General features: G+C 42.8%; 1 protein-coding gene and 1 pseudogene across 3 annotated transcripts in view; one reads left to right on the forward strand and one right to left on the reverse strand.

Annotated features, from left to right (window-relative positions):
• The window catches only part of LOC126365851 (transient receptor potential cation channel trpm), a 1,785,347-nt gene that overhangs the window by 1,226,906 nt on the left and 534,210 nt on the right, over positions 1 to 24,231 (forward strand). The window lies entirely within an intron of this gene.
• On the reverse strand, positions 14,038 to 14,155 carry LOC126268373 (5S ribosomal RNA; annotated as a pseudogene).

Raw genomic sequence — 24,231 nt, forward strand, 5'->3', positions numbered from 1 at the left:
TGTCTGAGGCGTTATAGGATTACTTTTTTTCTGTGTGTCGCATTTACTAGCGTTCTTGGAGAAACAGACCCCATTTGGATAATCTAGAATAACTCGAAATACTTTAGATTTTTATCACACGTATACAAATCGGACACTTGGGAACGTCCGTGGAAGCTAATCATATTACAAAAATTTTCTGCAGCTAGCAACCTTAGGAAGATTATCCACCTGGACATATATACTCCGAAAACTACGTTCATTGCTTGAATCAGAGCGACCGAATAATTAGGACGCGGTTTTCATTTGTGGTTGCTTCGAACTATTCTGGGTAATGTAGCGTTAGCAGAACACTGGGCATTGAAAATACTTGCTCTTTATTCGGAAACAAATTGCCATGAACATCCGTTCTTTTTCATTTCCGCTTTCATGCATCCCGCAAAAACGTATTATTCTTGTTACTGCAGAATTAACGCTAATATTAAGCGATAAACGTTTACCGATTTGCGCCGCTCATATTGCCGGTAATACTGTGGCTTCGTTTGATCTCAGTTAATAGAGATGAGCGAACGCATCAGATCATGAAATGCTGATATGTAGTTACGAATTTTGAACACGGATCATAAGAACAGTGAGATAATTACTCACCATTTGAGATAAATCGCATTTACTCATTCGACTGAACATCAAATAACGTATGAAGCTGAAAGACAGACTGCACCATTTTGCAGCAGAGTAGTAGGTGGGCTGAACTTTTGTCAGGTTTGACGCGGCCCACCACGAATTCCTCTTCCGAGGTAATCTGTTCAACGCAGTGTAGCACTTACACACAAAGACTTGAATTATTTGTAGTATAGTGGATGATGAAGCAGAAAGCGAGCAGTCAGTTTCATGCTCAGAACAGATAAATCTTAACTTTCAAGTGTTGTGATTCGACGTGGCATGGAACCAAAAGTATTTGGAAGCCCCCTGCAGAAATATTGAGCCATTCTGGCTCTATAGCCGTAAGTAATTGCGAAAGTATTGCCGGAGTAGGACGCTGCGCAAGAGCTATCGTCTAGATTATGTCCCATAAATGTTCGTGGTATTCACATCGGGCGATGTGGGAGACAAATCATTCGCTCGAGCTGTCCACGATGTTCTTCAAACCAATCGCGGACAATTGTGGCCCGTGACATGGCGCGAACGGATCCCTTCGTCGCATGTCTCAAATTGATATCTGCTGTTATTTGACTCATTGTTTCTTGTCAACCCTACGCAAACGTCTTTACTAGAAGTTGTTAGGTGGCGGTCGTCTGCCACTACACTGTCCGTGGTGACAGATGATGCCTGAAATCTGGTATTCTCGGCACACTTTTGACAATGGACCGCGGATATTGAATTTCCTAAGTTACCGGAATGGAAAGTCTCATGCGTCTATCTCCAATTACCATTTCGCGTCCAGGGTCCTATAATTCCTGTCGTGTGGCCTTGATGATGTCGGAAACCTTCCCAAATGGCGCACCTGAGTGCAAATGACAGCTCCGCCAATGCAATGCCCTTCTGTACCTTGTACACGGCACACTACCACCATCTGTATACGTGCATATCGTTATCCCATGACTTCTCTGTGTAAAGCACCGTTTCGAACTCTTGTGCACTGCCTGAGAACACTTCCTGTGTAACTTTTAGCAATAGTCAGCTATCATATCGACATCCCATCTGCCATGATACCTCCATTCCATTTCTTTAATATTTTGGTGGATCCTTCCTGCCCCCCCTCCCCCCACCCCACAGATAGCGCCTAGATTTTCTCCTCCAAAATAGCCGCCGTCTAGGCCCAAGAAGTACAGCTTCATGCTCATCGAGGTATCCAACACTTTGATGTCATGCAGTAAGTATATTATTATGTGCTCGTAATCGTGGTCCTTATGGTTGCATTGACACTCACAGACAACTTCTTTAAAGGATATAGAAGTTCATTTTTCTATTTCTTTCATTTTGTTTTCAGAAGTTTTGTCTTTCATTCGTTTTCGAATGCCAGGGTCGCCGAAATCTCTTTCTTTCAGCTTATCTTCTGACAGCCTTGGAAATTTAGTTGCCACATACTTCTATGAATCACAATCTTTTGATGGGGCTTAAATAAATTGTTTCATAACACCAAGTGTTATGTGAAGTGGAGGCAGAAGTATTTCTGAAAAGCCGCCAAAGAATCGAATACTCGTTTTTCCTTTCAGCTTTTGGCGTTCTACATGGCCACATGTTCTGAGACGAGAGCTCGTCTTCTGCGCAGCTGGCCAATTCGCACAAGAAGCAGGGATCTTCGTATAGCCCCCAAGGCCGATGGACAGTATTTTCAGATCCCCGGGAGTAGTCGATTTGTATTTTTATTTCTTCTTTGGACTCAAGATAACCCTCAGCGCTTATGTAGCAATAGTTTACGGTAATTGTAGTGTAGACTATAAAATAAAACAACTTTTTGGAGCATAGTACATTGCAAAACATCATAAAACAGTTCTGGCGTTATTATAACGATTAAAGGCACAAACATGAATTCCTCACAGAAAATCTCAATTTCTATCAAAATTGCATGAGAATGGACATTTTAAGTATCTAATATGAAATCTACACCCAAAAATACAGCAGAAACTTTTCTTTCTTTTAAGAAATAAATTCATTGTCACTCAGTGTAATTTATTTTACTGAAAACGGAATTATGATATTTTAAAAGGCGCCGCGGAATATTTAAGATGGACAGCTTAATTGAGGCACTCTGCATATTCCGTTCTCTTTCTTTCTCTCCAATTCTGCCTCTAAAGCTGCATCTAATACTATGCAGTTCACTCTCTACACGACTCCGTAAGCGAGGATGCTAACGCACGCCTGTGTGGTAGCACAAGACTCTGACGTGAGCCGCTGCGAGTCCAGGTGGTGGGTGAAATTTTTCCTGCCAGTATTTTGCCATCAAGGGGAGGAGAGATGGTGGCGTGAAGTTCCCGATCACCATTCTTAGTGCCAATGTCCCGGATTAAATTGCAGATCTCTCCGCAGTGTCTCATGAAGTGAGGTTATGTGCTACTGTTGATGGTTATCCCTGCGTCGCATGGAACGTTAAGCTGGATGGCCATGTTGGTGCTTTTCGAGAGGCGTAGACTATGTGCCAGCACCGCGTTTCACCGTCTCCCTTCCTTCATCATCATCACCATACAAAACAAACATAACACTGCACTACATAAGCATTCCCTAGGCTTACCTTCACTCCACATATACACATACGGCACAAGCCCCACATATCCGCAAGGAAAGAGGACAATGTGCGCTAGGTGGCTGAACCCACCACATAGCCAACAATTCCATACAACATTTTATTTTATTTCGTGACGTTCTAACGCCTCTATCAACCTGCCCCATGTTCTTGTCAGTGTTTTGTACATGTTCCCTCTTCGTCGATTCTGCGGAGAACCTAGTTGCTTATCTTTTCAGCCAATCAAATTTTCAACATTCTTCTATAACACGAAATTTCAAAAATTTCGATTCGTTTTTTTTACCGGTTTTCCCACAATCCCTCGTTCTCTTCAACATACACTGAAGTGCTGAAGAAACTGGTATAGGCATGCGTATTCAAATACAAAGATACGTAAAGGGGCAGAATATGGTGGTGCAATCGGCAACGCCTATATGAGCCAAGAAGTCTCCGGTCCAGTTGTTAGATCGATTGCTGCTGCTATAATGGCAGGTTATCAAGATTTAAGTGAATTTGAACGTGGTGTTGTAGATGGGGCACGAGCGAGGGACACGGCGTCTCCGAGGTAGTAATGTAATGGGAATTTTCCCTTACGACCATTTCACGAGTGTACCGTGAATATCAGGAATCCTGCAAAACATCAAATCTCCAACATCGCTTCGTACGGAAAAAGATCGTGCAAGAACAGGACTAACGACGACTGAAGAGGATCGTTCAGCGTGACAGAAGTGCAAGCCTTCCGCAAGCTGCTGCAGATTTCAATACTTGACCATCGACAAGTGTCAGTGTGAGAACCATTCAACGAAACATCAGCGATATGAGCTTTCAGGGCCGAAGGCCCACTCGTGTACCGTTGATGACTGCACGACACAAAGCTTAACGCCTCGCTGGGATCCGTGACACCGACACTCGACTGTTGATGACTCGAAACATGTTGCCTGGTCGGACGAGTCTCGTTTTAAATTGTATCGAGCGGATGGACGTGTACAGGTATGGAGACAACCTCATAAATCCATAGACCCTGCATCCTGTCTGATCACCTGCAACCATTCATGTCCATTGTGCATTCCAACTGACTTGGGCAATTCCAGCAGGACAATGTGACACCAAACTCTTCCACAATTGCTACAGAGTGGCTCCAGGGACACTCTTCTGAGTTTAAATACTTCCCCTGGCCGCCAAACTCTCCAGGCAAAAACATTGTTCAGTATATCTCGACTGCCTTGCAACGCGCTATTCAGAAGAGACCCCCACCCCTTTTACGGATTTATGGACAGCCCTGCAGGATTCATAGAGTCAGCTCCCTCCAGCACTACTTCAGACATTAGTCGAGTCCATGACACGTCTTGTTGTGGTACTTTTGAGTGCTCGCGGGGGCCCTACACGATATTAGGCAAGTGTACCAGTGTCTTTGGCTCTTCAGTGTAATTCTGTGCTCCAAGCGTACATTCTCAGATTAGATTTGGTTGGATTAGATGTACTTTTCGTTTCAATAGATCCGTAGTGAAGAGATCCTTCAAGATACAGAACATGTAAAAAAAATGCACAATAAATATGCAGAATTAAAAACAACTGTACTCTACATTCCATAGATAACAAGTCAAAGGGTCCGCATTTTCTTTTAACAGGTAATAAATAACTTGTCACGAGCATCTAAATCTTCATTGTACTTAGGTGTCTATAATAATTGTTAGAATATTATAGCCATGCGTCATGGAATAGAAAAATTCTTTTACAGCATTTAATTACAATGATTTCAATTCTGCTCTGAATTTGTGCAGAAACGGGGTCGTACTAATAAGCGCATTATCTGATATTATTATTAGTAACAAATACTCATCAGTTAGTTGTACTAAGAAATTCTTCAATGGAGTAAAAGGAATTGGCCACCAATAAATCCTTTAGGTTCCTTCTAAACTGAAGTTTATTAGTGGTTAAACTTTTTATCGCCGCTGGAAAGTTATTGAAAATGTTTGTTCGTGAATAATGGACACTTTTCTGGACCAAAGTAAATAATTCTAAATCTTTGTATTCTATTACTGATTTCATGAACTGAGGTGTTTATTTTGAAGAGAGACACATTTTAAAGACAAATTTCAGTCTCAAGTTCTACGGATAGTTTTAATAGAATTCTTTCTGCTTCTTGTGTAGTCCTTGCACCGCCCTAATACATAATTTTGACTACAACGTACCAGAATTTCTTCACGTCTAACTGCACGGTTAAGTACAAGACCATTCTCATTTCTATTGCCCCTCAATGGACATACGTTACGGATAACCAGCAAGAGCAACACCATTAGTCTTTATAAGGAAAATCTTAAGAAATAGGTCGTTACTGCCGATATGTATGAAATTATGATAAAGTAGTGGTTTTCTGGTCTTCTGTAGTTCCAACTATCTTGATTTAGCTTTTCCATGGTTTCCGTAAGTCGCCTAGGATCAATTTCGGTATGACTTTTTTCTTACAGAAAGCATCCGATACTTTTCCAGACTGAGCTTGTTCTCTGACCCTAATAACCCTGTCGTCGTCGGGACGTTCCACCCAAAGTCCCTTTTTCCTTTCCTTCATTTCCTTTAGGGGTTTCACGGCGCTCGTCCAGCGTGCGGTGCGGAAACGTCATCTCGTTTCTCTCGCCCCAGACATTTAATTTAAAAAGGAAGTCATAAAATGTTTATTCGATACTTTTTAAACGTGGCTACTTAGATACATTGTAATGTTTTCCGATGATTGGATCAAATCACAGACTGAAAAAAAGGAAAAGAAATCGTGTTTGCATCTGGTCGCAATGCTTTTTTTCATGTGTGTATAGTAAAAATGTTTTCTGCTGATTATTAGCAGTTATACGACTTAAAACATTTAAAAATGAGACTAAGACTGTTTTCTTTCTTTGCAGGTGAGTGTAACCAGCTTCAGCGACATTTTGGTAAGACACATCTCGCCTTGTCTTTCGAAAGTAAGTTATGGCAACAAAGAAAATATCCCGAAGTAGGATACGGAAGTAAACGATAATTGCCACTGCTTTCGTTTTCCTTTTTCGTTTGTAATCTAAATAACAAGAACGATTTTAATTTACATGTAGTGGTTTTGCTGTATGGCATTATTCTGTGGAAATGTAGTTCATAAGGATACGTCACATCTCTCGTTCGCTACAAACGTGCATTCAAAAGCAAACAGATACGCGAACGGTTGCATATCAGCATCAGTTCACTGACTGTCAGTTAAAACAGTACCCTATTTTAGCGATTTGTGTCACTGTTAGCCCGATAACGCAGAAATTTTGTGTTTTTTTTCTTTCTATTCTTAATTAGTACTTGTTCTTTCCGGATCTACATGTAGGCATGTTCGTATACGAATTTCACTAACATTTTATTAGAGTGTGTATTGTTCGTAAATACTGTATGTTAATGTCCATCTTAGTCCTAGAAATCGGGAGTTACCACGATCAGGAAACTACATAGATGCACTAGGTCCTTTAACGAACATCATTTATCCTTTTGACAACAAACATTTTTAAGTTACAAATGGTCCCATTTAAGAATAACAGGTAGGAAAATAGCAAGTTAATTTGTCATGTTAAATGTACGCACCTGAAAACATTGTCGGCCGCTGTGGTCTAGCGGTTCAGGCGCTCAGTCCGCGACTGCTACGGTAGCAGGTTCGAATCCTGCCTCGGGCGTGGATGTATGTGATGTCCTTAGGTTAGTTAGGTTTAAGTAGTTCTAAGTTCTAGGGGACTGATGACCACAGATGTTAAGTCCCATAGTGCTCAGAGCCATTTGAACCACTTTTAAAAACATTCAGAAAGGTGAATAACACAGTCACTGAATAGCAATAATAAAGGACTTAAGTAAGAAGCAAGAAGATAAGACTTTTTCAATATTGACCTATAAATAATTTTAAATTTAGAAAGTTTAGATAAACCAGCAAAGAAAAAAATATGTAAAACAGTTCTACATAAAATTCCTGCAAACGAATTCAAAACGAAGATATTAGACAGACCCCAAAAAAGATAAATAATAATTAGTGAACAGGCATAACAGCTCGACGTAACGTCTTATTCAAAAGATTTACACCAAATAGTTTGCAATAAGATTTAGAAAAGGATATATGTATTAAACAGGACAACAACATTAAAGGAAAAATTCTCTGTATGAAGCCAGTCAATCAGATCAAGGCCTCATGGACAACAGCAAAATTTCATTTACAATGCAAGTCAGATAACCTAGGGTACTCAGCTTGAACACAGACAGCCAGGAGACGCGGCTGCAAACAAATAGCAAGCCGCGCTAGGAAATTCTAGAGAGCCGTCCACACGGCCGCAAGGAAGCCAGACTCACGCGGCAAAGAGGCCGCCGACACTGAACGTTCTCCCAGCAACTTTTTTGGTGCTGTTAACAAACGCCGAACATAAATGAAACTTCCTGGCAGATTAAAACTGTGCGCCCGACCGAGACTCGAAATCGGGACCTTTGCCTTTCGCGGGCAAGTGCTCTACCATCTGAGATACCGAAGCACGACTCACGCCCGGTACTCACAGCTTTACTTCTGCCAGTATCTCGTCTCCTACCTTCCGACCGTCTCGGTCGGGCACACAGTTTTAATCTGCCAGGAAGTTTCATATCAGCGCACACTCCGCTGCAGAGTGAAAATCTCATTCTGGAAACATCCCCCAGGCTGTGGCTAAGCCATGTCTCCGCAATATCCTTTCTTTCAGGAGTGCTAGTTCTGAAAGTTCGCAGGAGAGCTTCTGTAAAGTTTGGAAGGTAGGAGACGAGATACTGGCAGAAGTAAAGCTGTGAGTACCGGGCGTGAGTCGTGCTTCGGTAGCTCAGATGGTAGAGCACTTGCCCACGAAAGGCAAAGGTCCCGAGTTCGAGTATCGGTCGGGCACACAGTTTTAATCTGCCAGGAAATTTCATATCAGCGCACACTCCGCTGCAGAGTGAAAATCTCATACCGAACATAAATGTCTCACTGAATTACACTGCAACTGAAAGTTATTGTTTAACCACGATTACACTTACAGAACCTTTCCAAGTTCATATGCCCTAGGAAATAAGCTTCGCTTAAGATGTAAAAATGTGAAATAGAGCCACTCAAAGTAAACTGTAAATTCTTACATGAAGAAAGACAAATAACAACTCAGTAAGGTCTTATTAGTACATGCATGGGGGTCGTAACACACGAAACTTAAAGTGTTGTATAATAATAATAATAATAATAATAATAATAATAATAATAATAATAATACCATAGAGCACTCCAGCTTCTAAAACTTAGTGAAAACAAATATCAAAATTCAGAAACAGTTTCTTTCGCAAAAAACAACTTAAAAATAAACGAAAATTTTTAAAAAACTTGATAATTCATAGACTCCTGATATAATTATGCGTGAAATTTGGGCACATTACATAGCCGTAACGACATTAACCATGGCAAGTTTTTAGAGGGAACACTAGTCAGCAGATTAACACAAATCACTTCAATAAAGCACACAGGGCAATACATATGACACAGAGTCAAATAACGAAGGTGTACATGACGACCCAATGAATATAAACACGAACATTGACTCAAACAGCTTGCAGACCGGAAAATCGATGCACAGAGATGAACCACCAGATGCTCACGGCATAGGAGAACAAAACCTCTTGCCTTCTACTCAGTCTGGAGAAAAAGAGTTAACGACGACCCGGTGAAGATGTGCCGATCCGCACCAAGCATTGCCATTGGCTCCAGCGAGACACTGCGCGTAGACTACTCGTAAACTACTTGCACTGTGAGTTCCAAAGCGTCCCCTGATGCCGCTCTAGCTGCCGCTTTTGAAGTCTAAACGGGGCAGCTATAGTCCCACGAGGAAATAATACACGCCCACTAGTGACACGCCAGCTAGGAGCTATCAAGAGCTGGACGGCAAAATGAGTCGCCACAGTTCAGTCGTCTCGTATATAAGCGACAATGCGAAACACAAGGTGAACTGCCTTCCATTTCAAGCAAAAGCTACGAGAGGCGTTCAATAAATAATGCAACAATTTTTTTCCTGAAAGCAGGTTGGTTCTATTCAGGATTCCAATACACCATATACTGTATATATGAAACCAGAAGTAAAATAGATGGCTCTGAGCACTATGGGACTTAACATCTATGGTCATCAGTCCTCTAGAACTTAGAACTACTTAAACCTAACTAACTTAAGGATAACACACAACACCCAGCCATCACGAGGCAGAGAAAATCCCTGACCCCGCCGGGAATCGAACGCGGGAACCTGGGCGCTTGAAGCGAGAACGCTACCGCACGACCACGAGATGCGGGCAGTAAAATAGAAAGCCATCACCAGCGAAGTTACAAATGTACAACGTTGGTCGACGTCCCACGAATGTCATGTAAATGTATAGAAGTTTGCTGTTTCATTGACATCCTATACTGCGAATGGATGTTCACATCTTAGATGAAAAAGCAGAGAGAAAGTAAACTTTATGACTGTTTCTTTCATGGCGAATCCATTACATTGAAGCTCCATAGAAACTGGTATAGGCATGCGTATTCAAATGCAGGGGTATGTAAACAGGTAGAATACGGCACTGCGGCTTATATAAGACAAGTGTCTGGCGCAGTTGTTAGATCGATTACTGCTGCGAGGACGGAAGGTTATCAAGATTTAAGAGAGTTTGAACGTGGTATTACAGTTAGCGCACGAGCAATGGGACACAGCAACTCCGAGGTAGCGATGAAGTGAGCATTTTCACGAGTGTACCATCAATATCAGGGAGCCTGTAAACAACGAATAACCGACATCGCTGCGGCCGGAAAAAGATCCTGCAAGAACGAGACCAATGACGACTGAAGAGAATCGTTCAAGTACAACCCTTCCGCAAATTGCTGCAGATTTCAATGCTGGGCCGTCAACAAGTGCCAGCGTGCGAACCATCTAACGAAACATCATCGATATGGACATTCGGAGCCGAAAGCCTAACCGTGTACTCTTGATGACTGCACGACACAAGGCTTTACGTCTCGTCTGGACCCATCCATACTAACACTGGACTGTTGATAACTGGAAACATGTTGCCTCGTGGTACGAGACTCGTTTCAGATTGTATCTAGCAGATAGACGTGTACAGTTATGGAGACAACTTCATCAATCCATGGACCCTTCATGTCAGCAGGGGACTGTTCAAGCTGGTGGAGGCTCTGTACGACACGTACGCAAGCATCCTGTCTGATCACCTGCAGCCAGCCGGAGTGGCCGAGCGGTTTCTAGGCGCTACAGTCTGGAACCGCGCGACCGCTACGGTCGCAGGTTCAAATCCTGCCTCGGGCCTGGATGTGTGTGATGTCCTTAGGTTAGACAGGTTTAAGTAGTTCTAAGTGATATGGGACTGATGACCTCAGAAGTTAAGTCCCATAGTGCTCAGAGTCATTTGAACTATCTTGCTGCACAAATAACCTCTCCATCATACACGTACTGCTTCCCGCGGAAGCTGGAAGGTGCGAGAGTTGGGCTGTAGGGTGGACGAGGAACAGTCCAATATTGCTGCGATGGTGACAGGCGCCTTGCTCAACAATTCACTGTGCTTTTGTTCACTGAAAAGTCTTCGTGCCTATGAGTAGCTGCAGGGCTCTGATTTTTTCGCCAAAGGAAACTCAATGACAGCTCTCTGCTTGGAACTCACTTCCGTTACAGACGCCATTTTGAAGGCAACGTATAGCGCTGCCACGTACCTCAACTTCATGGAATTATAGGGGCTGAAGTTGAAATATTCCAAAATATTCACCAACAAATTTAGCATTTTTTTAAACTGAAACTGGCCGAGAGAAAAAGAAGTGTTGTATTGCTTACTGAATGCTCTTCGTAGTTTTCCATGCATCTCAATTTTTATGACATGTCTCCTGAACTATGTGTCGTACAATGACACGATTTTACATGTACATTCAGTAGTATTCGTGGGTACTGTAGGCAAACAGTGTTTCTAATAGAGTTGGTAGTAAAGAATGAAAATTAAAACAGGATGCCTCATGCATATAACACGAAAATGAAGTAATGAATAAGTTTATTTTCATTTAATCATTTTGAGAGATGTCAGGGAGGAAAAGTTTCAAAAAGGTTTGGAGTTACGTTCGTCAGCCGTCGCGCACGATGTCAGTTAAGCTACTTCAAGTCAAACACACCGATTCTAACTGTAATACTTGTCTTATTGTGTTAAACTTTTTACGCAGATTATATCTCTTAATGAGTAAGTTATGACAGCCTATTAAATTTTTAAAATCGGCCTACAGTTACACTAAATATTGAAAATCAAATTTTTGTTACCTTTGGTAGCTGTTAGATAGGCATCCTTCAACTGTCACCGGGTTCCGGGAGAGCGGTTTAGTAAAATAGATTTCTACGGATTGGAAATGTCATGCGGGACGTGATATTTCTGAAGTCACTAGAAAATCTTCGTACCGAGTCTAACGGCGGTATATATAGCGTGGTTATTTGCGAAATGTTATTTGTTGTGTCTGTTGGTGCCATCGATCTACGCTGGATCTCAGTGATCTGACGTCAGTAACATGTCTGAATGTTTCATGAACATCTTCAAAATTGGTTGTAAAATTTCCTAACATTGCACTTGTCGTTCGTTTTGATGGTGGGTTTATGTAGTCTACATTTTGTCTTCATTTAACAGTTACCCACCTGCGTTTTCTTACATTCAGTTAGTTAATGCACATTATGATTAATTAATGGATGGAATAGATAGACATGATTATAGGCAAATGTATAATTTTTAATAGAAACACTGTGACGGATAACTTAGTTACATTTAAAACATGATTCTACTGTTGATAAGAATGTTGATGACAACCTAATTCTAACATGTTGTTGTTCCTGCTATATTAATGGTTTACTTTCGGTCCTGAAATCAATTATACTGTGTGGCATCAAGGGAAGGTTAACACTCGGCTTTGCTAACCACATTTCAATTTGAGATAGTATCTCGCCTTGTTAACTAATTAAAAACATAAATATTAGGAAGAAAGAATTATTGTGATACAGGAAGCAGCAGTATATTAATGCGCCACTATCACACAATGTCAGCTCACTCCGTTTTTCAGTATAAAACGCATTTACCCATCGCTGCTTACATCTGACTTACATTACGTTAAAACATTCCTCTAAACAAGTGTTTCCGAGCATTTGAGGCTACGATAAAACGTCCGGGATCTCCAGTCTCGTCAGCTGCTTCAAGGAAACGCGACTCCGCTCTTGTAAGATAATTGACTTTGCTAGTCTTCTCTTTCTCTCATATCTTTCCCGTAAGTGGAAGATGAAAGCTGACTCTTTGAGAACTTCGCAGCCTTGGTCTCCTTCTCGTTGTCCTTCTCATTGTTTCTCTTTCTTCTTCCATTTCTGTCGTTACTTAATGTTTGAATGCAATAGAAAATAAATTGGACTGTCTACTCCCAAATCACAATTCATTTAAAGCAGAACTGAGAGACGAATACCACAGTTGCCTTGTTTGGAAGGGCTGACTCCGAAAATGTGCCACGAGACAGTTCCCTTCGAAATGAAAGTACTGACATTGTCAGTGCGCCCACGTTCGTGGCTGTGGGAATGTTTGTACCGTATCCACTTTTAAACATGGTAGTAAGGTACTTCGACCAGTGACCAGCTTAAAGACTGTTGTTAATATTAACAGCTAAGTTCCCTCTGTTGTTGCTACAGTAGTATATTATCATAAAGAGAAGAAAACTTCTGTCTTTTTCAACTGAATGTTTCATTTGTGTGTGCCAAACAAGTTTCACCCATCCATTCTTGACACGTTGTGTTGCGTCATCTACTGTGAGAATAAGCCCCGACACAAACAAGAAAGGAGAGAAGTTGTGACGACTGTTGTCAGGAATCTAAAATGATCTGTGCATAAAACTTGCAGATTAATAGAGCACTTTAATTCTAAAAAGGAAGGAAGCATAACTTCTCGCTATCAGGTGTCTTGATGTGCTTCCTGTGCCCCATACATGCAAATACTTTTACACACTGAAGTTAAAAACTTCTGGTTTATTGGGCCGCGTCATATTTCCTCTAAAATAATCGACGTTTCGACCCCTGGCTGCGATCTTCCTGAGGATCTTCCGGTGTCCACTACGACTAAAACAGTGTTCGAGACCAATGCCGGGTGATCTCTGACAGCGGTAGTAGACACTGGAAGATCCCAACACAGGGGTCAAAACGTCGCTATTTTAGAGGAAATATGACGATGCCTAATAATGCAGAGTTTAACTGTAGTGACAACGGTCACGAAAGCCTGCAGACTTACTTTTACACAGCATTGCTATTCGCAGAATACACGCTAAGTATCGTCTGCCTATTACTCGGTGCTGATGCTGTGGAAGTTTGCGACCGGACTGCTCCCGACCACCAGCACGGGCGGCTGGTTAAGTCAGCATTGACGGGGCTCGCTTAACTGGAGGTGTGGCGCTGCACACTCTTTGTATTAGCGCTCGGGTCAGCAGCGCTGCTCTGTGGGCATTCGATGCTTTAGGACTGCACACCCACAGTGGTCTATAATATACGAGACAGTTATTTCATTACAAATGTCTTAATAGACCTGTAGTGATTCTTGGTAACAAAAAAAACGCACTCCGTCTTCAGGCCACGAGTAGCCTACCAGGACCATCCGACCGCCGTGTCGTCCTCGGTGGAGGATGCGGCTAGGAGGGGGGGGGGGGGGGGGGTACTGTAAGCACACCGCTCTCCCGGTCGTTATGATGGTATTCTTGACCGAAGCCGCTACTATTCGGTCGAGTACCTCCTCAATTGGCACCACGAGGCTGAGTGCAACCCGAAAAATGGCAACAGCGCATGACGGCCTGGATGGTCACCCATCCAAGTGCCGACCACGCCCGACAGCGCTTAACTTCGGTGATCTCACGGGAACCGGTGTATCCATTGCGGCAAGGCCGTTGCCCAGTGATTCTCGCTAGTCCATTTAAATTATCTATCTGCCAACTATGGTATGTCCAAAGGGTGGCCTACCCTCAGACGCTGGAGCAGCCGCGAGCCACCGCTCAGGTGAATGGGCACATCTCAATGTTCCACCGTTTCGCGATCACGCAGCAGGATGGCGCGAAACAGGAGGGTCGAAAGAGCATAAAGAAACTGTCCTGCTTTCATTGGGGTCACATTTTATTGAATGGTTTTGAACAGTCCCAAGTGATTCAGTACAGTATATCAGAGTAAAAACTGCGGCCACGTCACTGTCCAAAGGGGTCATATCACGATCAGTGGCGTTGCAGTACGATGACGTCCTTAGAGTTGAATCGTCTCGGGGGTGTAAGCAGTACCAGATGTTGTCAAGAATGTTGTCCTGTTGTCATTGTACTATAAAATGTCTATTTTGGCCGCGAAATTTGTGGGAATCAACGCCCTAAGGAAAATGGTGTTTCATTAGCGTCTTAGCCTAGCGGTCTAAGGCGCTGCAGTCATGGAATGTGCGGCTGATCCCGGCAGAGGTTCGAATCCTCCCTCGGGCATGGGTGTGTGTGTTTGTCTTTAAGATAATTTAGGTTAAGTAGTGTGTAAGCTTAGGTACTAATGACCTTAGCAGCTAAGTCCCATAAGATTTCACGCAGTTGAACTTTTTTTTTCATTAGCGCGCTTTATACCACCCTCTGAGCCCTTTTCGTGCGTGTTGATTCTGACTGGCTGTGTGTCTGACATGTTTTCCTCTTCCACCCACAACAAAACAGCGCGGTTTCAATGTTGGCTTTCGCGTCAAAGGAAAGGGTGAAATGTATGTTAGAGGGGATATGATGACCTTCCCATGGTATGGCACGTCCACGGTGACCAATATGATATCATTAACCCACCTTACGCCTCACATGAACCTCTGAGCTGTGGCCTGTCTTCTGTGCATGTGTCGACACCTTTCTGTTTGAAATGCCGGCGAACCCGTGGGTGACGCCGCGGGACGCCGCGCTGTATCAGCATTACGGAGGAAGGTTGCAGGCACCATGGAGCGAAATTTGAAATTAATGTGCCGCAATGGGAGACGATTGCGGATTTTCGACAAAAACAATACCTTTTCTGTGGAGTGTTTGTAATGAACCAAGTTGGGGTCTCCAAACAATGGCCCGCGTGCCGAAACCGGCCAGCGAGGTGGTACCTATACCGCCAACAACTGAGTTTCGAAGCCTATCGCGACCAATATACCGCGACGTTGTCGGACACAATCACGCAACAGAACTATCGAATATATGCTCTGGCTCTGCTACTCCCTACAATACCATATAACTAAACTTATTGTTGCGCCGCTTGAAATAACAATGCGTTGACATTCTCTACCTCTACGTCTTGCAGTAATAGTGTTTCTAACAAAGATTGAGATTTCTTTAACTTTGCAGGACGCTTTCGTGAACAATGTGCAGTGACATACTATTTTGTCTGTGAAATTCGGCAGAACAAAATACGAAAGAATTTCGGTCAGGTACGTCCACCAATCAAAATTATGAAATTAAATAAAAATCGTAGTTCGTTTCAGTGTTAGCTATTCCCACAACCTTAGATTTTTGCGATTTCATCTAAAAAAATGGCTCTGAGCGCTATGGGACTTAACTTCTAAGGTCATCAGCCCCCTAGAACTTAGAACGACTTATACTTAACCAACCTAAGGACATCACACACATCCATGCCCGAGGCATGATTCGAACCTGCGACCGTAGCGGTCGCGCGGTTCCATACTGTAGCGCCGAGAACGGCTCGGCCGATTTCATCTTTCCTTTAGCCTTACATTACGGTGATCATGGAGTGCTAGGGTGCTTTAATCCCTCTAGGTAGGTCTTCATGGAGGAGTCAATGTGGCCCGCGGACTAAAACGTTTAGTGTGCTGTTCATCAAAAATACCACCTTTAGGCTGGTAGCAAAAAATTTCGGACACTCTTCAGTGCATGTCAAGATTACAGTAACTGGCGCGACAAGAGAAGTCCTCAACCAATAGGCCTGAGGGGAAAGGGCAGGGAGAGAGAGAGAGAGAGAGAGAGAGAGAGAGAGAGAGAGAGAGAGAAGTTGAAACACTATAGAGGAAGCAGCGGCACAGTGGCAATAGCCCAACAATGGGAGCCACGGGACTAAATGTTTTTGAAATGTATAGTCAGGGCATGCGCTGAGGCGTCCCTTTAGTTCTTCAACGAAGGCGGACGTCCAGTTTTGTTTCTCTTTAACCGCCATCGATACGTTTAGAAACTTATTTCGGATCTTTCCTGCACTCGGTCATTTCTGAAATCAGTAAATACAGGTGTTGGACAACACCACAGGAAATGCTTACTAGAACATAAATGCGTATGTTAGCAAAGATGGCAGGTTGCGCTATTGTACTTGATCACGGACGACTCCTGTCCAATGTCCTCAACATGTTGCAAGTGCCAGCTGCGGCCAGAACAGTGTTCTGTCTGGTTGTGAGAGAATTACGTTCATATCGGAGCTAAATGGATTCGAACATAGGTAAACCAGCATCGGCTCGCATGGACTGCGCTTCCGTAAGCAAAAGAGCCGGAGTATTTGAAACACCGTAATGAAGATTTGTACCGCATTCAGGGAAACCAGCCGCGCGCGGTAGCCGCGTCTTGTCACGGTCCGTCGGCTGCCCCCGACTGAGGTTAGAGTCCTCCCTCGGGCAGGGTGTGTGTGTGTGTGTGTGTGTGTGTGTGTGTGTGTGTCATCCTTAGCGTAAGTTAGTTCAAGTTAGATTAAATAGTGTGTAAGCTTAGGGACCGATGGCCTCAGCATTTCGGTTCCGTAAGACCTTAGCACAAATTTCAGGGAAACCGGAAACACATTATCTGCCAAGTTACAATTCTGGCGAAAGTGTGAGATACGGTCTTTGAAGAGGACTGTGACGAAAAATGACGACAGCTGCAAAAGTCACGGCAGAACTGAATTTCACAGTCGCTACCGTCTCAGCACCAGACTGACGGGAAGGGAGCGCCCTATACTGGGGATTGCAGGGCTAGCTGGAAGTAAAAAAACCTCTCATTAGTGGTAGCAATGCCCGTAATAGGAAACGTGGCTTCGAAGTCATAAGGAGTTTTGCTATTTGGGGAGCAAAATAACTGATGATGGTCGAAGTAGAGAGGATATAAAATGTAGAATGGCAATGGCAAGGAAAGCGTTTCTGAAGAAGAGAAATTTGTTTACATCGAGTATTGATTTAAGTGTCAGGAAGTCGTTGCTGAAAGTATTTGTATGGAGCTATGTGTGGAAGTGAAACATGGACGATAAATAGTTTGGACAAGAAGAGAATAGAAGCTTTCGAAATGTGGTGCTACAGAAGAATGCTGAAGATTAGATGGGTAGATAACATAACTAATGAGGAGGTATTGAATAGAATTGGGGAGAAGAGGAGTCTGTGGCACAACTTTACAAGAAGAAGGGATCGTTTGGTAGGACATGTTCTGAGGCATCAAGGGATCACCAATTTAGCACTGGAGGGGAGCGTGGAGGGTAAAAATCGTAGAGGGAGACCAAGAGATGAATACACTATGCAGATTCAGAAGGACGTAGGGTGCAGTAGGTACTGGGACATGAAGAAGCTTGCACAGGACAGAGTAGCATGCAAAGCTGCATCAAATCAGTCTCCGGACCGAAGACCACAACAACAACAACAACAATTTATTTTTCAAATTTTCTTTATTGTTTTTTCCTCTAATTCCGTAAAGAGTTCCCCGGATGCAGCGCCAATACGGAAGAACCGACGTCCGTCGTGTGAACAAGAGGCACGTCAGTGAGAACCAGTAGCGGCTGGACCAGGGCAGCGTCTGTGGCAACGTCGGCGCGCACGCCGTCGACTGCCGAGAGAGCAAGACGCACGCGAAGCAGGCAGGACACGCTTGTAGTGCCACAGAGACCTGAATTAGTAGCTAGGTCTCACTACACGCGACAGCACCACAATCCGACGACATTTAAAACCAGACCAAAAAAAATCAGTTAAACTTTGCCGTAAAATAATCGGAAAACATTAATATGGTTCTTACCACAGTAAATATCAAACATTAAAACATCCTTGTCTGTGTATAGTGTAGTGTTATGTTGTGTAGAGCGTAAGTGCAAGAAATTGAAAAATGTGGTTACTTAAGCCTTGTATTGCGCAGTGGTGTGTTTCCTCACGTCACACACAAATTTCAGCATCTCAAAAACACGCCAGAATAATACCAATAAGAATTACATATAAAATATAGTAAATTTCGAGTAAATTATCCAAATTAACAAATATGCACAGTTGATTTACGTATCTAGCTTGCGAAACAAAACTCAGATTACGAAAATATGTTGCACTCACGGATGTATCACGTTTTTCACTGAAATTTACATTATTGAACAAGAAAATAACTTCCATACTGCATGTAAGGTATCTGACGTAATCATTGATTAACTATGTAGGATGTTGTTGTGTTTGTGGACGAGCGGTTCTAGGTGCTACAGTGGGGAACCGCGCGACCGCTACGGTCGCAGGTTCGAATCCTGCCTCGGGCATGGATTGTGTATGTCCTTACGTTAGTTAGGTTTAAGTCCCAGAGTGCTCAGAGCCATTTGAACCATTTGTTGTTGTGTTTCTATAGTGTAACTATGCCCCCTGGACTATTCTTGCACTTCTGTACAATGAAATTTTTTTTCTCGAAAGTGGAGCACACCAGGCACCGCCGAAGCAAAGCTAAATTAAAGTGGTAAACCAGAAAGGACATTCAAACGCTTGTGAACCGCTACGTGCAATGCCAACACATGCAGCATACAATTTATCGCATGGGAATAGTTTTGGTTGCTAATGTTCTACAGAACTATTTTTTCTAAAATAATTGTAAGCAAATATTTACTTTATAACTCCACTTTCAAGATCATAAACAATACTGACCTGATACAAAAATGACTTTTTAGAAACAATTCTGACTTACTCAAAAGTTACTGAATTACTCAAAAATTTACTTTCCACAAAAGATTAACTTACACAAAAGTATCCACTTTTTTACAAAATGTACTTTTAGTGAAGGAGAACTAACTTCTATAGGTGTGAGAAATCCATCAGATAAACGATTCAGCCAAATCTCTGCACAACAATTAATCTTACAACACAGTGTTAACTAAGCGCAAGTATGCAAAGCTGCTGTTTTGCCTTGAATGACAATTTTCAAAATCCATAAAAACTCACATCATCATCTTATTCAGTCATTTCCAGGTAGGTAGTATTCATTATTCAGCGGCTTAATTACAGATATAAATTTGCTGACCATTCAGTTCCACGTCTACTTCCCAACATACGTCGACTTACGATAATACGCTCTCTTAAGGTCCTCAGGCAGAGACGGTGTAACAATACAGCCGAAGATCGTGGATCAACATGGCTTGGTCGCAAATGTGTGCATGTCGATATATGAAAGTAAGAAATTAACACTTCCGAAATAGTCAAGATGACATGCACACATCACACATCATTCCATGTAGGCAGTTAGTACCAAAGTTGCCAGACATTATGGGCATAGTAACGGCCACTCTGTATGCTCCCCAGCTACTTAAATTAGAGCGCTCACGATTAGTTAATCTTAACGAGCTAGGTGTCACTTATAACTACGCTAGTAGACTCTTTACGACGAATTATGATTAGGCAAATGGGCACTAGTCATAGCTCAAAGTAAATTGTTAAGTGGAAGCAGGGGGAGGGGAGGGGCGAGGGGGGGAGGGGCGAGGGGGGGGGAGTTAACCCCATTATAACCAACCAGGCACTAGCCTGGCTAATACTAAAAGTCGCCCTACGACGATTAATCACTGCAAAGTAAGAATATATCTCGTATAGGACCTTGCAGAAGAAAGATTAAGACTACCACTAAGGTAAGTGGGTCATGGCGACAACGAACACGTGTCCGTTGGTCCTTATGTACCATATGGCTCAGCTAACAAAAGTCCGTGAAATAGGCAACAATGACAAATACACAGTAGAACGTATGTATTAATGGTGCCTCAACTGCCGTTATTTTGATATTGTTTTGTTAGACGACCGGTATCGACAATCCAATAACGTTATCTTCTCGTTTATACAAAAAAGTCACAAGACAGCAGATATACACATAATAAGATTTCACACATAGTATTACATAAAGAAAACAAATGATGCATGTTACACTAATCAACGGACAAGCGATACTAAAATCACAGCGGGACCACTGAAGACAAATACAGAGAAACGCAAGGCGGCGATACAATTAAGCACGCCAACTCTCGTCCAACAATGAACAACGCAATCATAATACATTGAGTAAAACTTAACGAAATGTCAGTGGACGCCCCAGGATAAAGGAACGACTAAACGGGCACGGAAAGGTGCAGGCCAATTATGACAAGTCATTTGTTACTTCACAAGAGTCCAACAATATTTTATTGCACAGATAAATCTTATAACTCAGCTGCCAGGCAAGAAACACATTTCTTCTGAATTCTCTTACTCCGGCTTACCGTCATTAACATAAAGCATTTCCAAAACACACATTAAAAATGGAAATTTTTCAATTAATATTTACAGATAAACAGGACACAAATATGTTCAATACGAATAAATTAAATTTTTTTTATAACACTGGCCAAAGTGGAATCACATAATTCTGAATAGATATTTGCTCAATCTGAGCAAGCTCTTTGGTATATTCAAGGTACTGACGTGGAAAAATTATGAAATACCATTTAAGAGATTGAGCATTACATCAATATTAAAACTATTACGGCAGGTCAGGTCTTAATAAGATGGCTTAGAATAACGGGAACTACTGGTTAAATTAACGTCCGACTGCTACGAGTCAGAAAAATCAAGTTATGAGGGATGCCGTTGCAAGCCAGGAGGACACGCACGTACACAGTCGACAAGGAGAGGCTACAATAACGCCCCGCTGCAACGCCTCCAAATGCTACCAACAGCTCGGAAGGCCGAGAGAAAACGAGCAAACATTTAATTCATGGATAATAATCATGGAACTTTTGAAAATACGGAGACCAAGACATGAAGCTCAATGTGAGCGTGGCCCACGTCCCGGTCACGCCTGACGTGTAACAAAAAGAATTTCACAAGAAGAATTGCTAAAAGGATTAACCGGTTAACCTTACAGTGATATATAACAAGTTAATGTAATAACCAATAAATGATAGGGTACTCAAACTCTTAAACACATTAAGTGAGTTAATAAGTAACAGGCAAATCTTGATGGCTAACATTCAAACAACTACAATTATATTTGTAGCAACAAATATTAATTTTCTGAAAGGGGCAAAATCTCACCAGACTTATGGGACTTAATTACCCAAATGAACCAAAATTCACTAGGACGCTTGCGTTTGCTTACCACGGCAATTTTGCAGTCGCTACATTAGGCAGGGAAGCAACAACTTCCAACGCAAAATGAGACTCAATTTCTATCTCAGTGGTCACCAACACACGATGTGGCCTAGAAGACACGACAATCATTTGCAGGCACAACTGACAAATAAGCAGACACTGAACAAGTCGTAATTAAAAAAAGTTTTAAAACACACAAATATGGCACTCAAAAAATTTCAGAGGTACCAAAACGGTAAATTCATCTCTTCAAACAGAGTGATGGAGAAACATAGGCAATCCAGCGTAGCGGTAGCAACTTCAGCACGGGAACACATGCATCAATCAAGTAACGAGTACCTTATCCCCAAAGGGCAGAATAGACGTGACCAGAAAATTAACAACACTCCAAAACCCACATCAACAACTATGCCTTCTTAATCCATGGTAAACCGCCTGCTTTGACATTAGGTTCAAGTACCAACCCAACTCCAGCGACAACCGGCCGCTGAGACAACTGTGCCCCGTAAGTTCCGTGAACAGCCCACCGTACGTCACATGTACCTCATCTCTCTCTCTCTCTCTCTCTCTCTCTCTCTCTCTCTCTCTATCTCTCCTAACTGACCGATCGACTGCACATTGTGATCAAAATGTTGCCACAACCAAAGACACCACAAACAGGCGAACGAAGTGCCATCCGGTGACTATACAGATAATGATCGTGCCAGTACGCCAAGGGTGTAAAAACAAAGAACAAGCCAACACGGTTCACTTAATACTCCTTGAAATACGGCTCTCGCAAACCACAAGTCGTCGTACAATATAACAGAGTAACCATCCAACAGACAGTGGTGTCTCCAGTCTTAATTCTGTAGCTCCACATTCGACACAGAAATACATACACGCGTGACTTCCGGGTTGTTTTCCAGTATGACATGCTAAACTTATTTCCTCGTCATTAAGCACTGCCCATATATCACTGAGATATGGAATAATCATATTTCAAACAGAAGTTACTACATCACCACAACAGCTAATACAAGATAACTGGCAGACAAACTATAAGCCACAACTCTTAGTCGGTACATGTATACCTAATCACGGATCACGCGTCACGGTGGAACCACTTCCAGTGGAGCTACAACCGATTGCCGAACACGCAATACGCGATAGACCAAGAACACACACGCTTTTCAAACACTACAAAGACTAAACTGTGACCGCGGCTTGTCGGTGCCTGCTGCAGGGAAAAAAACCCTGTCCTGGTGCTGACGGATCAACCGAAGCTAGCGAATACGTCCCCATTTCGTAAGCAAAAACCCAATCAAAGTGACAGCCGAGAAAACAGTGCAAAAATACTCTCACTGCCAGAGGCATATCACATAGCACCTAAGTTCGTGCAGATTTCGTTGCACATGACAGAACTCACTACACAAATATGCAGTCACTATTACGTAAGCCGAATGCAAGATTTCAGTCTGACTTCGCAAGCCATATATCAATGAACAGATAACAAGCATCGGGATAAAATCTTCACTGACTGAAGCTCGAACATTTCGAACAAATGTTAAACGTAAATATCCCATTAGGAATGGCACATCACGTTGGAAAGCGAGCAAACCGATTTCACTACTCGTGGTTCCTAAACCCGCCGGCAACACGTACGCTCACTGGTGCAAAACATGAGACCGACAAGCTTCAATGGCTGTCCGTCTTCGTCCATACGCAACACAAACGCGACAATCATTCGTAATCACTAACGACGCGCCGTTTGCTAAACCACTCACAAAAGAACCAATGGAGCTGAGATCGTGTGATCCACGGCTCATTAAGGACACAAGGTCACACTACACTGATCGCTAAACCCGGAGAAGTCAGCTTGCCGGTCCCTGCAAAACAAACCACGACTGAAAGCTTCAGGAAAATACACTGCCGGCAAAAAAATTAGTGCACTTTAGAGGTTTCAAATCCACTCAAGATTCAGTGTTGCAATAGTGCATATCGACTGAATAAAACAATTACATTTTCAGATCAGTTGTGCAAGCGGTTCTGAGGTACCAGGTATCGAGTCATGATGAAACACCCATATTAGTACGTGGAGTAGCCTCCACGCGCGGCAATGCAGGTGCTGACTCCAGCATCCAGTCAATCGTACAGATTGCGAATACTGTCCTGCGATACTTACACCACGACTGCACGACCCGTTCACGTAGTTCTGTAAGAGTTGTTTAACGAGCTGCGCAATTCTTGTCCCATCATGTCCCACATGTGCTCCACTGGAGAAAAATCCGGAGATCGTGCTGGACAGGGAAGTTGCTGCACACCTTGGAGAGCACATTGAGCTTCACGGACAGTGTATGAGCGTTATCCTGTTGGAACGAAACATCACGTCCTTGTTGCATGAACGCCAAAAGAATGGGTCTAACAATATTCTTCACATATCGATCGCTGGTTAAGGTGAACGAGATTTGCAGCTTATTACAGCCTGGACGACAAGACCTGGGCTGGAGCCAGTGTGTCTTCGCCGAATGTTCTCTGCGAGACAGCGTTCAGCATGTCTACGTCGTATACGCGAACGACCATCACTTGCATGCAGGCAGAATTAGCTTTCATCACTGAAGACCACGCCGTGAAATTTCATCTTCCAAGTGATCCTCTGACAGAACCAGTTGATCAATTTCATCTTCCAAGTGATCCTC

Source organism: Schistocerca gregaria, chromosome 4, assembly GCF_023897955.1.
Source record: "Schistocerca gregaria isolate iqSchGreg1 chromosome 4, iqSchGreg1.2, whole genome shotgun sequence".
NCBI classification, from domain to species: domain Eukaryota; kingdom Metazoa; phylum Arthropoda; class Insecta; order Orthoptera; family Acrididae; genus Schistocerca; species Schistocerca gregaria.